Source organism: Eptatretus burgeri, chromosome 5, assembly GCF_056783735.1.
Source record: "Eptatretus burgeri isolate ZD-2024b chromosome 5, Ebu_testis_v1, whole genome shotgun sequence".
Lineage (NCBI taxonomy): Eukaryota > Metazoa > Chordata > Myxini > Myxiniformes > Myxinidae > Eptatretus > Eptatretus burgeri.
The window spans coordinates 19,006,277-19,021,877 of record NC_140965.1 but is presented as its reverse complement, the minus strand read 5'-3'; the positions used below and the strand labels follow the sequence as shown (position 1 = coordinate 19,021,877).

The 15,601-nt window shown below is 46.5% G+C and overlaps 1 protein-coding gene across 3 annotated transcripts in view; it reads right to left on the bottom strand.

Moving 5' to 3' along the window:
* Positions 1-15,601, bottom strand: part of TTC17 (tetratricopeptide repeat domain 17) — a 94,655-nt gene that overhangs the window by 24,405 nt on the left and 54,649 nt on the right. The gene's annotated exons all lie outside the window — the stretch shown is intronic.

The following is a 15,601-nucleotide window of genomic DNA, read 5'->3' as shown; positions in this document are numbered from 1 at the left end:
AGCGTCGGGATACGATTCCACGCACTCTTCATCCTGGAGACGGCGATCGGCAGAACGTCACTGTTACGAGAGCCATCTTTGAACCCCAATCGCACCTCACAAGAAGGTGAGCGGCCAACCAGCTTGTTCTGTAGCTGTGCCATAAACATCGTCTGTGCAACGTTCCAGTCACCAAAATGGCTACCACACACTGTGCACCAAAGCAGTGGTCACTCAGCAAGAGTGAAACGGTAAACTCATTTGAATGTTGGAGACACAATTTCCTTTATATTTAATCGCTCGATTCCAACTTTGCTCCCTTCCTCACCGAGGGAGTCACCTGGGAGAAGAAGAGCAGAGCGTTCCCTCTTCGTGGACTTTTGGATAATGGTGAGAGCGTCCCCGTTGAGCGGCGTCGCACTGGCCATCAGAAAGTCACCGTACTGGAACTTATGCTGGGTCAGATTGCAAACTACTGTCCTGTGATATACTGTAACACCATAGTCCGACACTCCACTTCCCTAGCCAACATATGGCAGTCGATTCGACAACATTTTGGATTCCAGTCGACGGGTGCACACTTCATTGACTTTGCAGCGATACGCCATAACCCTGAGGAGCGCAAATGAAGATTTGTACCAACGCCTAATGGCGTTTGTGGAAGATACCTTGCTTCGACGAGATGGCGGAATCTCCCACCACAACCAGGTGATCACTGAAGATGAGGAGTTACCCCCTCGCTGGAGAACTTTGTTGTGCTCACATGGCTTCATCTTGTTCACAGTCGACTACCCGGACTCGTCAAACAACGCTATGGAACCGAGCTCAGGTCCCACACCTTCACGTCCATAAAGCCGGAGATATCCCAGGCACTTGACTCACTATTAGATGAGCTCCACATTTCTGAAGATTCAAAGTCATTGCGTGCTGTAACGTCTCGATGACAAGCCTCCCGCCCGGCATCATTCCCATCGTCAAAATCCCGTCAAGTCCTTTCGGGGACTCGTTCTAACAACCTTACAAAGTCCTGTCCCCTCTGCAAACAAGTACATCGTACTGATTACAGTCATTTCCTCAGTGAATGTCCTTTCCTTCCTGAACGAGATCGTCGTTACATTGCAAGAGCACGCCAAGTGGCTGACATAATTGAAGGGTCAGACGATGAGCATGGAGGCATAACATGTGTCCATGGGGACAAGGTAGTTAGTAACAGATTTTACAGAACTGGCCACTACTCTACGTGTCTAGATTCGCCAGTCTCCATATCTTGATACCTTCCATGGTCACCACACAACCAGTCACCATTGACAGCGGTGCCACGGGAAACCTGATTCGTGAGACAACTGTAAGAATTTTAGGAGCCAAGATTCAGAAGAGTGCGCAGTCTGCTCGTCAGGCTGATGGATCGTCCCCTCTTCAAATTGTTGGTAAAACCAGACTGACACTGACACGTGACGGAAGAGAATTTCAGTTTGAGGGCCTGGTCGTCAAAAATCTTGACGAATGCCTTTCTTTCTGACCATAAGAATTCTTGACGAATTCCCATTCTGGCGGGAATGCCTTTCATGGAGTCTAATGACATCTCAATTCGCCCTGCGAAGCACCAAGTTATCCTGGGTGATGGCACCACGAACGTGTACGGGTCTCAGGGAAGGAGCCTTGATCGCCATGCAGTTGCCGAGCTCATGTACTACGTGCCCCACACAACTACTCTGTGGCCCGGAGAGTTTATCGAAATGGTCCTCCCAAATGACATGTCGAGTAGTGACTCAGTGTTCGCACTCGAACCTCGCACGGATGCCCCAAGTGCAAGGTCACTGCGACCAAGTGAGTTCTGGCCCCCCTCCCAGTATCATCCGAAGCATCAGCAGGAAGGTTCGGATCCCCAATTTAACCAACGAACCACGAGTTCTCAAACGTCAGGAGCAGTTTTGCCAAATCCACCCTGTGTACATACACCAAATAACACCCAGGTGGTTATACCGAGACCAGCTCCCCCAAAGTAAAACGCACACTCACATCACCCTCAGGACACACTACAACTGTGACCCGCAATCCTGACAACATGTTTGCTCCAGACGAACTATCAAAATTTTGTGCCCTGCTTGAAGAGTATGATGAAGTGTTTGACCCAGTGTTCCAAGGCTACAATGGTGCTGCAGGCCCCTTTGAGGCCGTTTTTAACATGGGCCCTTTTCAGCCTCCACAATGCAAAGGCCATCTACCACAATATGCACATGACAAGCTGTATGAATTACAACACAAATTTGATGACCTGGAAAAACTTGGAGTCTTTGCTCGCCCTGAGGACATGGGATTACTGCGGAATATCTGAATCCCTCATTCTTGATCAAGAAGACCAGTGGCGGTTTTCGCTTAGTCACGGCCTTTGCTGATCTGGGCCGGTACAGTAAGCCCGAACCCTCTCTTATGCCAAACATAGATTCTATCCTTCGCAAAATTTCTCAGTGGAAGTATCTAATTACGACTGACCTTACGATTGCCTTTTACCAAATTCCATTACCCCGCCAGTCCATGAAGTACTGAGGTGTAGCCACACCCTTCCGTGGAATACGTGTGTATACCAGATCTGCTATGGGAATGCCTGGATCAGAGACAGCACTCGAAGAACTCATGTGCCATGTCCTTGGTGCTCTCTTAGAGAAGGGGACCGTCGCTAAACTCGCTGGCGACCTCTATTGCGGTGGGAACACAGTGGACGAGCTCCTCCAAAACTGGAGAATCGTTTTACATGCTCTGTATAAATGCCGACTCTGCCTCTCTGCTACGAAAACAGTTATATGTCCGAAGAGCACCACCATCTTAGGATGGATCTGGTCTCGTGGTAGTATCCAGGCAAGCCCACATCGTGTGGCTACGCTCTCCACTTGTTCAGCTCCTGAGAAGGTCAGGGGAATGAGATCCTTTATCGGGGCATATAAGGTTCTCGCTCGTGTTATCCCCAACTGCTCCACTCTCTTATCCCCCTTGGATGATGCTGTGGTCGGATGCCAATCACTGGACAGAGTTGTGTGGACTGATGAGTTATATGCTGCCTTCAAGAGAGCCCAAGGCGCTCTTACTTTGACCCATACAGTTACTCTTCCTCGTCCGAGTGATCAGCTATGGATTGTGACAGATGGTTCCGTAAAAAAAACCACAATATTGGATCGACTCTGTAAATCACGCGCAATGGTAGACCTCACCTTGCAGGTTTTTTAGCGCGAAGTTACGCGAGCGCCAACCTACCTCGTTGCCATGTCAGGTGGAGGCCCTTTCCATCACTGCATCGGTAAAACACTTCAGTCCTTTCATTATCCAGTCGAAACATCATGCATTCATCCTCACCGACAGCAAGCCATGAGTACAAGCTTATGAGAAGCTCTGTCGTGGTGAGTTTTCAGCAAGCCCTTGTATATCCACATTCTTGTCAACCGTCAGCCGTTATCAGGGGACAGTACGGCACCTCGCAGGATCCGCCAATGCCCCATCTGATTTTGCCAACTCCAATGCACCAGACTGTATCCACACCTCCTTTCAAATTTGTACCTTCACAACACACGAGGAGGAGGCCGTAGTCCTGCATGTGTCAGTCCAAGACATCATTTCTGGCTGTACCAAACTGCCCTTTACCAAAAGAACTGCTTGGAAGGCGGTCCAGGCAGAGTACGCAGACCTAAGACGGACTCATGCCCACTTGGTTCAGGGCACCAGCCCATCAAAGAAAGCAACAAACATCAAGGACGTCAAGCGATACCTCCAGGTCGCTTCAGTTTCCAATGATGGTGTGGTTGTAGTCCGTCGGGACAAGAGCTTGTCCTCCGCATGTGAGTGCATCATTGTCCCAGGCCAGGTGGTCAATGGCTTACTTACAGCGTTACACTTTCAACTGGATCATCCGAGTCGCCACCAACTCAGATCCGTGGTTCACCGCTATTTTTATGCTCTTGACTTGGACAGAGCAATCGACCAAGTAACCTCGAGGTGCCACCAGTGTGCTGCATTGTGCAGTGCACCCCACACCATTATCAAGCAGTCCACTGGAGACCCCCTGGTGCTGTTGGTGTATCTTTTGCAGCAGATATCATCAAACGCAATCACCAGCCAATTCTTATATTGCGAGAATGTACCACTTCCTATACTACATTGTGTATTGTGGAGAACGAACAACACATCACTCTCCGTGATAACTTGATCCGCTTATGCATAGAGTTTCGGCCATTGGATGGACCTCCTGCTGTCATCCGCACCGATCCTGCCCCCGGCTTCACACGCCTGGTCCACGCTGAGCTTCTTCAGCACCATCGGATGTGCATTGAAATTGGTCGTATTAAAAATCTCAATAAAAATCCCATCGCCGAAAAGGCAGTTCATGAATGTGAAGATGAACTCCACTGACAGGAGCCTATGGGAGGACCAGTAACCCCACTAACCCTCGCACTAGCCACCGCCAGTATGAATTCACGAATTCGTGCACGGGGTCTCTCAGCCCGAGAGATGTGGTGCCAGCGGGATCAGTTCACCAATCTACAAATCCCTTTCTCGAACCTACAAATGATACAAGCTCAATACCACCTTCGCTCCATAAACCACCCCTATAGTGAGAAGTCTAAGGCACTCATGGGTCTTTCGAGGCCAATGTGTCAGTGGAAGTCGGAGATTTGGTCTATTTGTACTCCGACCATAACAAGTCATGTGCAAGAAACCGCTATCTCGTCTCTGCCACAGATTGACCCTGGTGCAACATATGTAAGTTTGCAGGGTCCCAATTGAGGAGTGCAGCTTATCGGGTCAAAAAGTCTGAATGCTACAAAGTCCCGGACTACCGGAAGGATATGCTTCCACTCCCTCGGAATCGGGTGGATGGTGGTTCACTGCATACCGAGGACATTTTCCTTCAACCAGCAACAAAACCACCATATCCCCCATGAGTTGTCTTCACCCGCCAACAGTGCTGGATCCTTGCCAATCCCTATCAGCCAAGTACTAGATCCTGGTTCTGATAAATCGCCAAAACTTAACACCCATGGACCTGATTGCTCCCAATCTATTGAGACTATCCGTGACACCTGTGAGGATCATCCAACGGTGTCTCCAACTGGCTGTACACCAAGAGGCTCCATCCGTCTGTGCTATCAGCCCAAACACTTCAAGGATTACATTTTGGATGCTAAGAACCATATTGTGGTCACAATGCTCACATAAATACTGTCATGGGGCAGAATAATCCCCGAGATCGGAGGGCAGTCGACCCGGTAATGGTCTCAGCATACCTGACGATGAGTATGATTTCTGTGACCTCCCACATGTTAAGTGACCATTTAAGTATTTTTGTTTAAGCTTACGTACTCTTCCCCAGTATTTGTTGCCAGTTACTGTCACCTACTTTTGTTTGATATATATATATATATATATATATATATATATATATATATATATATATATATATATATATATATATATATATATATATATATATATATATATATATATATATATATATATATATATATATATATATATATATATATATATATATATATATATATAACACCATAGCCTGGTGTTGGCGCAGTGGTTAGGGCAGCGGCTTGGGATCCAAAAGGTCCTGAGTTCAAGCCCCGTTGGGCCACTGAATTAATACACCAGGGGGTTGACTCAGCCTGTCATCCTTCCGAGGTCGGCGAAATGAGTACCAGTGTACTGGGCGGGTGTATACCGCGGTTAAAATAGGTGTACCATATCCCTGTGTCGTAAGAGGCGACCAGGGTTGCGTCAGGAAGGGCATCCGGCGTAAAACATGTGCCAAATCAGTATGCGGATCATACAGATGATCCGCTGTGGCGACCCCTAAAAGGGAGCAGCCGAAAGAAGAAGATGTATGTATGTATATATATATATATATATATATATATATATATATATATATATATATATATATATATATATATATATATATATATATATATATATATATATATATATATATATATATATATATATATATATATATATATATATATATATATATATATATATATATATATATATATATATATATATATATATATATATATATATATATATCACCGAGAATAATAGTAGATGGATCAGCGTGAAAACGAAAGAAAAAGATGAAAAAAAAAAAGTGGTTACGCCATTATGTTGTTCTGTCCTCCGTGTCTGTGTGGGCACAGGGTTAGCGTACAGGGGCCATTCCGGGCAAGCATGGTTTTGGCCCACTCGGGCATGTTGTGTGATGAGTGATATTAAAGTTGATTTCAACCTCTTCAAGATTGGTGTTTTGGCTGTGGTGCTCTGCTGGGGAATCTCGTTAACCTTTGTGGCGAACCCACTCCTGTGTACAACTAACAGTTTTCAACTCATTCCATCCAGCAGTTCAAGTGCACAGAGATGCAAAGGTATGATAAACAACCACCCCACCCCTCCCCCTCCCCAAGCTCTTACATTATGTCCATGGTTTTCATGCAGACAAATAATTGGGATATTGCATACAACTTGCAATACCCCTCCATACCAAGAGTGGCATGATACAACACACATTTAGATAGAGAATTGGGGTGCTCCACCCACACTGAACCCCAGGGGATTATGAACTTTTTTTCATTGACCAAGTCCTTCCCGGGCACACTCCGAGTACAACCAGCAGTTAGACTAATTCCATCCATCAATTAAAGGAATGCACAAAAGTCAAGCACACACAAACAAACAAAAAAAAACACACAAACAGATGGACGAACACCTCTCAAATTATATTGTTGCGGGGCCGGGTATCGGCGATGAGCACGACCGCTAGATGGAGCAGAAGGGTCGACTTCACCGATCACCCGGAATTTATAGGTCGTCACCCCGGATAACTCTGGAGCCGACGGGTCCCTTCCCTTATTGGAACGAAGTTCGCCAATAGGTCAACCATGTGGGGTAAGGTCGATTGCCAATTTCAATTTACCTAAATACCCACGTTGTCCAACTACAGGGGAAATTCACCCTCGACGATGCTCGTACGGAACGAGACGCGAGCGCACTCGAACCGTGTGCGACCCGAGCGGATGGTCACCGAGCTTCCGTCGGTCCAAATGTCCCTTTACAGCGGCAACAGCCTGGCTAATTCTCCAACACGCACAGTGTTAAACCAATAAAAGAAAGAGAAAAACGAACCGATACATTAAACACATGGGTTTATTCACAATGGAGCGGGGGGGGGGGGCACGTAAGAAGCAGAGTTATCCGAATAGAGAAGGCACGTATGTACAGCAAGGCACTAATACAATTTCTACTTAAGGCCCAGTCACATCTTGACATTTTAGCCAGCAATGGCAACGTATTAAAATGTATGTAAAACGCTGGCTTATGTTGGACTTTTGATGTTTTTTTTAAAGATTCGGACGTATTCATAACGACTTGGTCTTATGCATAACGTATTAGTAACGGACACAGAACGTTTCGTTGTGTTATAGATAACTTATACCAACGAATGCTGAACCTGTTGTCGGCCTTCACAACCTATGCCCAACGATAGTCCAACTTATGCATAGCGCGCTGCACGCATCGCCGACGATGACGTGGTATAGGTTATGAAAAGGCTGCCGCACAATGATTCAAATCATAACCGCCACAGAAATGGAAGTGTCAACATCGCAGTCACACCTTGGCGATCTTGCCAGCGTATGCCGACCTCTGAAAAATGCGTCTAAAACACTAGCGCACGTTGAATACGGTATGGGTAAGTTTGGTATGCGTGAATAGAACGCTAAAGTACGCTACCATACGTCGTATTAAATGGAGTACGTCTTGTAATTTTAAACATGTTAGGAAATTTTACGACGTACTTGCCGTATGACACACGCTCCGCATGCGATGGGAATAAGTTGTACGCACGATATGCGATCGTTGACACACATCGACACACGTTACTTGTAACGTGCTCATAAGTCGAAACACGTCAAGGTAATGGTTAGCGTCAGTGTTCCAGACTCCCGGTTTTTTATCTTGCCAAAACGAAGTTTTTGCAAGATATGTTTGTCAGCTTGTATGTTTTTTTTGTTTGTTTGTTTGTAATCACGTATAAAAAATTCTGCAGAGCACAGTTATCATTGGAAATTTTTGTAACTTCGCATATCAGAGGCCTATAGAGGTCCCTTTCACAGAGATGCCAACTTTTGGAAATCAGAATTAGGGAGGATTTGCAACCGACACCAAATAATGTGCGCGAAGCGCACATCTCGAGCGCGGAGCGCTCGACCCTTGCGGTGGGGTCCAGGGCCCGCCTTAGGGCCCTGGAAGCTCTGGGGTTCTAGACGCTCTCTAGTGCCCTCTGAGCCCTATTTTGGAGCATTTAACATGTTAAGAATTCCCACTTTTTGAACAAAAAAAGGGGAAAATTGTGCACTTTTTAATGTTACATGTATGTTAATATTAGTAAGTTAGGGGACAATCAAAGATTAACAAAAAGCACAAAAGAAGCAATATTTTTCTTACCTTACTGGCTGGTACTACTGCTGCTTGCTTTTTCCATGGCAGCTTTGCTGAGTGACAGCTGTGTGGCTCTTTTAGCCCTTCTGATTATGTCTTTGCTGTATTCTCTCTGGTAGCAAGGGGTGCTATGAGCTAGTTTTTCAATTAAGAGAGCTTCCAGGGTTTTGACACTCAAATTGGGACGAAATTCAGTATGATTCTTCCGTACAAGACTGAGTGCCCGCTCACATGATGCGTTCGAATGAGGAATGACCAAGATTCCCTTCATCACTTTGCTCAAATTAGGATACTTCTTGGCACCAGTGCAGGGATCTGTGAGCTGTGAAATCCGATGCCACTGCTCATCCACTCTCACTGTCTCAGTAGCAATTGTAGCTATGGAGGCGTCTGCCTGGTAGTGAGCGAATTCACTCTCAAGACTGTCTATGTCACTATCACCGCCACTGAACAGACAGGGGAATTTCTTGATGAAAAACTCCACACAGTCAAACCCCACTTCTTGGTGTAGCTTAACATCCAGCACCTGAGCATGCTTGGCTAATTCATCATCTAGCGGCCAGGTTTTGAAGATGTAATTGCAGGCTTTCACATAATATGAGCGAACTGCACTGAAGAAACCTTGGATGTCTGACTCACTCAGAGTGAAGGTGGATTTCTTGAGACTCCTTTGTTCCCTTATATACAGTTTGGCATCGTTCCCAATCATGAGGTCCTCATCATTCTTCTGATGATTTCTGTCAGAGAAGGGTACATTTACCAGAGCAACCGATGACACCGATGGTTTCAAAAACCGTACGAAGATATCTTTCAGAAGACCATTCAATTCTCCGTGCAGGAGATGAATACAGGGTTCGTCTCTTTGGAGCAGAAGATTCCCCTTCTCAAAAAGCTTGTTAGCATATCGAAGGAAGAAACAATAGAGTTTTGTTTGTGGAGACAAGAACATCCTGTTGACACGTTTTTCTCTAGATTCCTGCACAGTGTTTGAGGAAGATGCGCTTTTAGTTGTAGAACTCGTAGTACACTTAGCCGCAGGGCGATCACACTTGCGTTTACTGCCAGCAGAAGAGGTGACTCGTAGTACCAGATCCAATTTTACGTTTGAGGAGAGAGCTTGAGGTAGGTGCAGCCAAGGAAGAAGACCTCTGATTCGAAGGTTTTGCTGAGCTTCTATCAAGTGATTTGGCAAAAGCAGAACTTAACTTGGGTCCTTCTTTGCCTGTAGATGGGACTATCACAGTCTTTCTCGACTCTGAAGGGATCTGCTTTGTAGATGAACGTGATGAAGGGCCGGTGATGCTACCTGCTCTCAGCATTGGTTTTGGTGCTGTCCCTGCTGTCTTCTTCGCAGCAGATACTGCAGTGGTAGTGGTGAATGCTGCTCCACTAGTGCTTGATCCTGCAGTGCCAGTACTGGCAGTAGATACAGTGCCGTCCTTCTTGCTCGTTGTTAGAGTCTTGGCTACAGTTGGTTGCATTTTTCTTCGTACTTCTTCTTTGAAGAAGAGGCGAAGTGGCTCCCACTGTTCAATCAGCCTGTCTCGGCACTGACCAAGGGACAGCCACCTTGTTGCGACATGCTTCAGAATCTTGTGTGTCGGGGCATCACAGAGTTCTTGCAGTGCTTTCACTCCTTTGACGCGTTTACTACTTTTGTCCAAGTAGTAGTAAATATCGATGAGAAAGTCATCTAATTCAATGGGTAAGGCCTGAGCCGCCTTCTTGGCCGTATTGTGCATCATATGGCAAGGGCATCCCATGATGTAGCACTCTGGATTTTGTTTGTGGATATAAGCAGCGACTTCTTTGTGCTTGCCCACCATGACAGAGGCATTATCAGCACAAAAGGAAACACAATTTCCCCACGGAATTTTCCTGTCACTGAACTCATGATCAAGCAGTTTGAAAATGTTTTCTCCAGTGGAATCTTGTTTGCACGCAGGCAAACTTAGCAAACCTTGCTTCACAATCCCAGCACTGTTGTCATAGTACGAAATCAGGACAGGATATAGCTGGGCCTCACCACTGTCATTGCTACCGTCTGTAGCTAGGCTAAATGGAGCTAGTCTAGCAATATCGGCAATAGATGAAGCAGTAACATTTGACAACTCACCAATTATTGCTGAAGTTTTTGTTCTTGCACATCCATACTTTGAAGCAACTTTTGAATCTGGAAACATCTTTGGAAATAGAGGTCCAGCATGATCTGAGACTGATATGGGCAAGTTATGTTCCACAATAAATCCACTAAAGAGAAGTTCCGCTCGGGTAACATCCTCTTCCTCGCTTCTCCCTTGTTTGGTGAAATAATTCAGAAGTGTACCGGTACTCGTGCTCGAAGATCTCTCCTTTGCAATGTCTGTGTGCCGTTTGCTTCCAACGTGCTTCCGAATATCATCGCGACCTCCGTGCTCAACTGAAATATCAACGCTGCATACTGTACAATACGCATGATGAATTCCTCTTTCAGACTTTCGAATACACGGGTATTGGAGACTGTATTCGGTCTTGTACTTCTGAGACCATTTCTTGGTCTTCGTAAGCTTCATTTCTGCCATTTCGTAATCAACATCGAGGGCTTGAAGCATCGGTAACTTCGAAGTCGATGTTCCACAGCTGCAGCGCGACTCGTAGAACTCTAGCGGCTGTTAAACACCGCACGGTGGTCGCGACCGCCGGGCTGGTACGGGGCCCAGCTGCATGCAGTGAGCGTATCGCATGCATATACACTGTGCATACATACCGCATGCACTGTATTGCACACATACCGCATGCACTAAATATCAGTGCATGATCGCATAAGCGAGATCCAGACCCAATGTTTCGCTGCTCCTCATTTGAATTTGCAATTTTTTACGTACAATTTGGTAGCAGCGAACGTTATGGAGTTACCACATGCTATACGTAGCAGACGATGCTTTTCATTCAATTCTCATACTAGTACATTCTGATTAGTGAACAGTGCAAAAATATCAAAATTTCGGGAGGATAAGGATAGTGATCGTAAGGGCGGGAGTTTGGGTGAATTTTCGGAAGCCTCCCGATGAAATCGGGAGGGTTGGCATCTGTGCTTTCAGTGCACAAAACTTTGAAGGTCAAGGTCAAAGGTCAAGGTCACTTTGTCGCAAATCAGGGGAGTCGACGAAACCCTTATTTTTTGAGTAATTTTGATCGGATCGTCTTCAAACTTCATGGGAATATAGTTCATGGTCTGGCGCTCAGCTGATGAATTTTTGGTGGCGATTGGCCTTGACCTTCATTTGTTTTTGTTTTTTTGGTCTACAATCACGTATAAATCACTCTGCAGAGCACAGTTATCATTGGAAATTTTTGTAACTTCGCATATCAGAGGCCTATAGAGGTCCCTTTCAGCGCATAAAATTTTGAAGGTCAAGGTCAAAGGTCAAGGTCACTGTCGCAAATCAGGGGAGTCGACGAAACCCTTATTTTTTGAGTAATTTTGATCGGATCGTCTTCAAACTTCATGGGAATATAGTTCATGGTCTGGCGCTCAGCTGATTAATTTTTGGTGGCGATTGGCCTTGACCTTCACTTGTTTTTGTTTTGTTTTTTTGGTATGCAATCACGTATAAATCATTCCGCAGAGCAGTTATCATTGGAAATTTTTGTAACTTCGCATGTCAGAGGCCTATAGAGGTCCCTTTCAGCGCATAAAATTTTGAAGGTCAAGGTCAAAGGTCAAGGTCACTTTGTCGCAAATCAGGGGAGTCGACGAAACCCTTATTTTTTGAGTAATTTTGATCGGATCGTCTTCAAACTTCATGGGAATATAGTTCATGGTCTGGCGCTCAGCTGATTAGTTTTTGGTGGTGATTGGCCTTGACCTTCATGGTTAGCGCCTGAGGTCAAACATATTTGACCCCAAGGTCAAATTTTCAAGTTTTAGGAACCATATCGTGTAGTACCTCAAATTGAACACCTCGATGAGTGCTTTCTAGATATGTCAAGCTTAAGACATTACGACGTCATTTGGTGACGTTATGAGGCAAAAGCATATTTTTCATGGTTACTCTGTAGAATGATCCTCATCGGAATCTCTCGTAGGCAGATATTCCTCAAGGAGTCGCTCCTGGTGGATAGCAGCTCTGTTCACCTCAGTGTGACCTTAAAGAAGTCACACGTAGTCACCTTTTGGCAAGATACGGGTCACCCTGCGGGTGACATTGGTTTATTTTTTTTCTTCGGTATGACGGTGTTCAGTGTACAGTGCGGTTATGATTTAAATCGTTGAGCGGCAGCCTATTAATTATATTACATTATAACCGCACTAGAAATCGAAGTGTCAAAATCACCATCATACCGAAGGAAGGAAGAAAGAAAAAAAAAAAACAGGGAGTCTGGAACACTGACGCTAACCATTACCTTGATGTGTTTCGACTTATGAGCACCTTACAAGTAACGTGTGTCGATGTGTGTCACTGATCGCGTAACGTGAGTACAACACGTAACTCATAGGTTAGAAATAAGTTTCGGGTACGCTAAACATTACCTCGACGTGTGTCGACTTATGAGTAACTCACAAGTAACGTGTGTCGACGTGTGTGAACGATCGCGTGACGTGCCTACAACTTATGGCCAGCGTTATGCGGAACGTGTGAGTCATACGCTGGCATAAGTCTTAAAATTTCAAGCATGGAAAATTTGAGGACAACCAAAAAGTACAACGTTTAAAGCCAGCGTACAACGACGTATGGCAGTGTTTTTCAGCGTGCTCTCAATGTTATCAAAACTTACCCATAACGTATTCGACGTGTACCAGCGTTTTAGACAAATTTTCAAAAAATCGGCATAAGCTGGCTAAAACGTCAAGGTGTGACTGGGCCTTTACGGGACTGGCGCCACAAACACACACACGCACACACCCAAAATAAACGGACCCAAAGCGGTCTTTATTGAGGCCTCCAGCTCGGATGGAGAGGCGAGCTGAAGACCAGAACCTGCTTCGGACCTGTCCACCTCGTGTGGTCTTCGAGCCGAATCGAACCGGGCACCAGCGAGAGGCGAGCTGAATCCAGACACCGGCAAGCCGCGATCAGCCTCCCAAGCTCCAGCGGATCCTCACGCGCTCCAGAACATGCGCTGTTGTAGACGAGGCACCGATCCTTCGCAACCCACTCGAGTTGATTCAACCAAACAACCACCAACCAACCTTTCTGTGCTCTCCGTTCCCTTTTTATACTTCTCGGGCATGGCTCGCTCGCCGTGGGTGGGGCCTGACCTTTCCCCTACTCAGCGCGCCGCGCAGCGAATCGGTTGGTGGGGCATGTCGCATTCCATGACTTGGAGTGCCCAAGCGAGCGCGCGGAGAATGCCGGGAGCAGAGGGTTTTCGTTGGTGTTGTAAAAATAAAAGGAAACTGACTATCAAAATAACTTCGCAGCGCATGTACATTTAATCACCCACTAGACACGGGACCAGGGAGCTATCTATCCACATTTACTTATCGATATAACTGAGCTATAGGAACCTGAATATCTGTGTGCACAAGGCTTCCAGATTCGCAACAATATATCGTGTAATTATGAGCAATTGGAATTTAACAAAATACAAAATGGAAAACATAAAGGTGGATGTGAAAAGGTATATGCAGCCAGAAGCATTGCAAAGGATTAGGAGTGGGTTTCTGAGGCCAATGGACAATGAGGAATGGAGTTCTTGACTTCTTTCTTCTGCGAAGAAAGAACGAAGAGTTCTTCTGCGAAGAGGAAGAACCACCCTGTCGTCCCGTGACTCATGTCAACAACTCCCTCCCAACCGTGGCTGAGCGGGGGATGGAGCACGAGGGCATGAGTCATGAGTCACGTCGGGAGAAGGATAAGAGGAGATCTTTTCTTTTGTTCGGGGGCAGAGTTGGAGAAGGGAGTTGAGCGGAGTCGTTCAGCAGACCGTCAGGTCCTGCTTGGCTTGCGTTAGGGTTGAGGCCTTCAGAAGCTTTTTGCTTCGACTGGCTCAGTGAGCTTCGGCTGAGGCCTGGCTCGAGAGGAGGCTTTTTGCTTTGATGGTTCCATGAGCTTCGGCTTCTACTTGGATCGGGAGAGCTTTTTTCTTCGAGCTGCTTTGCTTGGAAGGAAGTTGAGCCGGTCGCTCGGCTCGAGCTGCGAGTGGTGGCTTCTTCTTCTTCTTGGTTCGTGGAGCTCTTTGTTCTCCATTTTGGTTCCCGGCTTGGTGTGATTCATCGACCTCTTCTTGGAGGTGGTTCCTCGGGGAAGCGACGCATCGACGGGAAGGATCGGCGCCTCGTCTCACCAGCACGTGTTGAGAAGCGCGGGAGGTGGTTCCTCGGGGAAGCGACGCATCGACGGGAAGGATCGGCGCCTCGTCTCACCAGCTCGTGTTGAGAAGCGCGGGAGGATTCGCGGGAGCTCGGGAAGGATCGCAGCTCATGGCGATTGGATCCAGCTCGCTCTCGCTGGAGCCCGGGTCTAAACAACTTGAAGACCGCACGAGGTGGACAGGTTCGAGATAGGTTCTGGGTTTCAGCTCACCTGTCCTCTGAGCTGGAGCTCGTTATTAAAGGCCTCTGCCACCATTTCCTGGGTGTGTGTGTGTGCGTACGTACGTGCGTCCGTGGGCCCGTCTAAAAAGTAGGAACTGCTGTTAAGTGCAAGTGACTGTACATAATAAGTAGACGGTTGTAGTTCTTTTGTCGTGCTGTTGTTGCTTGTATAATTGCATACGTGTTTTGCCTTGTTTAATCGCATACGTGCTTTAATATAATAAATGTCCTTGTGTGAATGTAAACCTGTTCATTGCGGTCATTCCCTCATTGAACTGCCCCATCTTGCACTCGGAATATAGTTGGTTTTTAAATAGCCGGTAAAGTGATCGGGTCCAACGGGACTGCGCGATAATACCCCGCTCGGTCATCCCAAAAGGAAGCGAGCTGCTCATGCCGCTCGTTTCCAAGCGGTCCCGTTGAGGTACAATCTTTCGGTAACCTACCCGCGCGAATAATTAGATAAATCGAAGATTTGGCGATCGGACCCTGTAGCGCAGGTAGAGTGCGGACAAGGTTGTGGTGTGGTTAAAAACACACCCGTGACTGGTTTCCGGCGTTGATCCAGAAAACCGCGACTGGATTGTCCGTTCGGTGGGCGAAGCGACC